Genomic DNA, 5,969 nt, shown 5'->3' on the forward strand with positions numbered 1-5,969 from the left:
CTAGATCAAGAAAAACAGACATGAATCCATGATGCTTTGTAGAGAACATTCTAGAAATTGTAGGTAGTGTGAAAACTCTGCACAATAAAAAAAAAAAAAAAGCTCTGGGATAAAGAGTGCATGAATGAAATAATTACTTACAGGATGAGCACAGGCTCTGGGCCAGGTGAATGCAAAAGAGAGTGGTAGGTGAAAGAAGACAGGGAGACTTCATGAGAGAGCCACATGCTGACTAAAGAGTTCCTCAAATGTATAAGGGAAAACCAATTGGAATATAGCCCCAAATATTGCTGTAATAACATATATATGAATGTATATATATGGTACACATGTTTTATGTACATTCTATATATCCTTATGTGTGCATTGCATATTTCAACTAATTTATTATATGCAGTTCATTGCAACACATGACTCGGTATACTGATTTATTAAATCTTGTGCTTTTTTTAACTCTCATTTATGTATGGTTAAATAGAGACAACTGTACCCAGTAGTTGTGAAGGACACTTTTGAATGTGAACCTGAGACCTACAAAGAGTAGCTCAAGTAAGTGGCAGCCTGGCTCAGCTCGCTTTCTTCATATCAAAACTAGATAATCCAAACGATATCTTTCACTTTAAGTGCAAATTTTGGTTTTCATGTACCTAAATATAGTTTAATTTCTGAAAATTGTTACTCAAATTTTTAACTTTACTCATGCTTCCATGATACTTTAAAAAAGTTATAGATAAGAACTAAAACAAATACTATTATTTTATTAACAAAAATAATTGTGATAAATATCCTGCTTCCACACCTCGATATTCTTAAAAATACTAAATGTCTGCTACGACAGGTCTTTCCCCATCTCTCATGCACGCTTCTGGGTCCTGCCGATCGAATTTGTGTCTGTACCCACACTGTTGTACCTGACTCATGTGTTCCATGTGACATGAAAGGAAGAGAAACTGATCAAGAAAGAGGAGGAACTCAAGGCTGCCCAAACTGATGGTGTCAATGTGGAGATGCACTTGAAGCAGATTGAGATCAAGAATTTGAAGTATGGTATTGAAGAGCATGGCAAGGTGAAAATTCGAGGAGGGTTGCTGCGAACCTACATCATCAATATCCTCTTCAAGTCTGTCTTCCAGGTGGCCTTCTTGCTGATCCAGTGGTACATCTATGGATTCAGCATGAGGGCCGTTTACACTTGCAAAAGAGATGCCTGCCCACATCAGGTGGACTGCTTCCTCTCTTGCCTCACGGAGAAAAACCATCTTCATCATCTTCATGCTGGTAGTGTCCTTGGTGTCTCTTGCCTTGAATATCATTGAACTCTTCTATGTTTCCTCAAAGGTATTAAAGATCAGTTTAAGGAAAACAGTGACCCTTATCATGCCACCACTGGCCCACTGAGCCCCGCCAAAAACTGTGGGTCTCCAAAATATGTTTATTTCAATGGCTGCTCCTCACCAACCTCTCCCCTCTCACCCACATCTCCTCCTATGTCCAAGCTGGTTGCTGGCAACAGAAACCATTCTTCTTGCAGCAATTACAACAAGCAAGCAAGTGAGCAAAACTGGGCTAATTACAGTGCAGAACAAAACCAAATGGGGCAGGTGGGAAGCACCATCTCCAACTCCCATGCACAGCCTTTTGATTTCCCCAATGATAATAAGAATTCTAAAAAACTAGCTGCTGGACACAAACTACAGCCACTAGCCATTGTGAACCAGCAAACTTCAAGCAGAGCCACCAGTCACACCAGCAGCAAATCTCAGCCTGATGGTCTGGAGATCTAGATACAGGCTTGAAAGCATCAAGATTCCATTCAATTGTGGAGAAGAAAAAAGGTGCTGTAGAAAGTGCACCAGGTGTTCATTTTGATCCAGTGGAGGTGGTACTCAACAGCCTTATTCATGAGGCTCAAAACATAAAAACATTAGAATACCTACGTTCATTGAGGGTGTCTGGGGTAGATGGGTGGAGGAGGTGTGGGTAAGAGAGGTGCATGTTAGTATTTAAAGTAGTGGACTCAAATTTAACTTAGGTTATAAATAAGAGTTCCATTAGGTGATACACAGATAAGGGCTTTTTCTCTCGGCAAACACCCGTAAGAATGGTTCTGTGTATGTGAATGAGTGGGTGGCAATTGTGACTAAATAGTTTTGTTTTACGAAGAAACTGAAATAATTTTGGCCAGGAATAAATACTTCCTGAACATCTTAGGTCTTTTCAACAAGAGAAAGAGGTTTGTCCTAAAGTCCCTGCTAAAACATTCTATTATTAATATTTGTACGTTGAAGGTAAGCTTTCTAGGCCTGACCCTCCAGGTGTCAATGGACTTGTGCTACTATTTTCTTTTTTATTCTTGGTATCAGTTTAAAATTCATACAAGGCCCACAGAATAATATTTTCCATGTATTTGCCAATGTCAGTGTTACACCTACCTTCTTTTTCCATCCACTTGCACCACATCATTACCATCACTTTTTCATCATTCCTCAGCCACTATTCACATTGATTTAATGGTTTCTGTAAACATTTTTAAGACAGTTGGGATGTCAATTAACATTTTTTTTTTTTTTGAGCCAGAGTCAGGGAATCCAGCCACGCTTAATGTTTAGAAATCACTTGTATGTGTATGTGTGTGGAAGAGTATGTTTTGTTTGTCATGCATTGTTACAAGCAGATTCAGTATCAAGTCACAAACATAGATTTGAAAATAATGCACATACAGTGTTCAAATTTGAACCTTTCTCATGGATTTTTGTGGTTTGGGCCAATATGGTGTTTACCTTATTTAATTCCTGCTGTGACAAATAAAGAATTTTTTTAAATGTTTTTGCCTATGTATCCTATTATGGATACTGGTTTTCTTAATTATGATTCATTCTTTTTTTTAGGATATAACTATTATATCCTAATATAATGCTATTACTGAAATGAATGATTTTCTTTTTCTGAAATGTAATCATTGATACTTGAATGATAGAATTTTAGTACTGTAAACAGGCTTTAGTTATTATTGTGAGAGACACAGAAAAAATGCTGAGAGTGGACTATTAACTGTGCCTAAATGAATTTTGCAGTAACTGGTATTCTTGGGTTTTCCCTACTTAATACACAGTAATTCAGAACTTCTATTATGAGTTTGACAGTCTTCTGGGGTGCCCAGCAACTTTGATGTTTGCACTAAGATTTTATCTGGAATGCAAGAGAGGTTGAAAGAGGATCCAGTAGTACACATATAACTAATTTATTTGAACTATATGCTGAAGACATCTACCAGTTTCTCCAAATGCCATTTTTTTTTTTTTTTTTGAGACAGAGTTTCACTCTTGTTACCCAGGATGGAGTGCAATGGCACAATCTCGGCTTACCGCAACGTCTGCCTCCTGGGTTCAGGCAATTCTCCTGCCTCAGCCTCCTGAGTAACTGAGATTACAGCCTCCTGTGTAGCTGGGATTACAAATGCCATTTTTAAAACTCATCACAAACAATTAGTGAAATGCTGAGTATGACACTTTTCTTCTTGCATGTCAGCTACATAAACAGTTTTGTACAATGAAAAACACTAATTTGTTTGACATTTCATGTTAAACGACTGTCAGGTTCAGCTTCATTGCATGTAATGGAGCCCTAGCCCATCATCAGAGCATGTGTTCTGGAGAGTGTTCTTTATTCAATAAAGTTTTAATTTAGTATTAAAAAAAAAAACCTAAATGTCTGTATTTCAGTGCAAATTTGACTTAGCACAAATTAATAAGAAAGGAATACTTTAGACCATAAAATAACATCTGCAAATAATGTTGCTCCACTGCAGTTGTTCCTTACACAGCAAGCAATATATGACCAGAAGCAGCATTTAGCACAAGTCTCTGGAGGATACTTTGCTATTTGCTTTGAGAAAAGGGAAAAAGGAAGCCCATTTGTCAGTGGTGGAGATGAGACTCTAAGCTGTTTCAATTACTGTTTTTGGTTTCTTTCCACCATTTATTTTATAAAACACAAACATCTAGTTTATAGAGAGTAACAGATGGCAGCTCATTGGGGGTTGGACATGGGGCTACAGGAGCTCGATATTCTGTATTTATTTATTTCTCGAGCTGATAAGCATTTGAGAGGTCTTCCCATTTACAAATTTGCAAATAGAAATAACAAGTCATATTGGTCAAGAGCTTTCATTTTCAATTTTATTCTATGAGTCATGAGATTTAGAGTATCTGAAAATATTGAAAAAGAATACATATTTACATAATATTTATATAACTATATGCATATGCAATGTCTTCAAAATAAATACTGGATTCTTTTACTATTTTTAAGATGAACAGACTACCAAAATATGGATTACTGTGTATATTTAAGAAGAGGAAACAATATTTCCAAACCTGTTATTATTGCATAAAAGAAAATAAGAATGTAAAAGTAAAGATTTTCTTTTAAAATGTGTAACTCAAAATATTGATTGAGTTGTTTAGTTGCTTCAAACATTGATTTAGTTTTTTTACACTTAGAAAATTAGTTGTTTCTGTCTTTGAAATCACTAAATTAGTCTGCAACCTGCCTATTGACAATAAAGAAAATAAAGTGTCTTATCTCACATACAGTCAAACCATAATTATATGAACATTTGCACACAGTTAATTTTGTTTGTATTCAGTTAGAAATACCTGCTGGGTAGGGATTATTATCATTACATTCAGTATATGCGTGATTTACCAAAAGGCCATAACTATCACTCAGCATACTAAAATTCTCTCAGCAACTGAAGTACATTTAGAAAGAATGAAAATGAGGCATCTTCATCATATTAAAGCAAATATTAGCTAATTTCCAAGCACTTGATATACATGAATTTATGAAACCAGTTTAAATAAAAAGGACATCTTTTGAGTTCACCTGATATTTGAGGGATTTTACCTACCAAATGAATCTTAGTGATAGAGGAAGAGAAAAGCAATTGGTGCTCAAGCTCATCTTCTGTTTATCTAATTGCTAAGTGAACAAATTTCTCAATTGACAATATAGAATTACCAGAATCCCAGGACCTAATTAAATAATTTTTTAAAAAAACTACCTAATTTTAGTCTCTATCAAAAGTCAGAAAATATTATCTCAGAACTATTGTCTACAGAATGTACAATATCAACACATCTTGAGACAATCTACTTCTAGAAGCAACTACATTACCCTTGTCTGGGTAAAACATTTTAGTGTTATGAAACCAGATTGCTTGGGAAGTTACAACTGCCAAAGGAAATGACGTATGCTCAAATAATTTCAGGAGTATTAAGGACATTATTGCTTAATATTATTATTAAATTTATTACCATGACCCCACTTAAGTCATATTAGAAAAGGATGTGCTTGTGTGTTTGGTAATATTTCAGTACCAGGTGAACTTGACATTCTAAGTTTCTCCCTGTGGTAGTGAGAATGTCCCCTAAAAGATATCTACTCCCTAATTCCTGGAAACTGTGAATACATAATATTTATTGAACAGAGGAATGTTGCAGATGTAGTTAAGGTTGAAGATCTGAAAATTAAAAGATTAATTTGAAATTCATGAGTGGAACCAATATAGTCATAGGAACCTTTAAAAGCTGATAGCTATCTCCAGCTAGAGCAGAAGAAATTTGGTAAAAGAGATGTAAGAGAGACTTAAAGCTTAAGAACTTAACGTACCTTGCTTATTTGAAGAATGAAAGGATGATCAGCTGGTCTAAAGCAGCTAGGTCAGGAATGCAGGTGGTCTAAATCAGCCTGGTCTCCAAGCCAGTAGCCAGCCAGGATACCACAGGAACTTTTGCCAGAAAGCTTGCAAGAAACTAAATTTTGCCAATAACGTGAATGATTTTGGATGAAGAGTCTCTCTCAAAGATTTGAAATAAGAACCCAGGCCAACTGATGCCTTGATTTTAGTCCTGTGAGATTTGGAAAAGGGAAACCAGTTGAGCCCACCAAGATTTCTGGCCGACATA

At 35.9% G+C, this 5,969-nt stretch overlaps 1 pseudogene; it reads left to right on the forward strand.

The window, feature by feature from the left end:
- Positions 1-818: 818 nt before the first annotated feature.
- LOC101030071 (gap junction alpha-1 protein-like) lies at positions 819-1,903 on the forward strand (annotated as a pseudogene).
- The last annotated feature ends 4,066 nt before the right edge of the window (positions 1,904-5,969 follow it).

This window comes from Saimiri boliviensis, chromosome 1 (genome assembly GCF_048565385.1).
Source record: "Saimiri boliviensis isolate mSaiBol1 chromosome 1, mSaiBol1.pri, whole genome shotgun sequence".
Classification (NCBI taxonomy): domain Eukaryota; kingdom Metazoa; phylum Chordata; class Mammalia; order Primates; family Cebidae; genus Saimiri; species Saimiri boliviensis.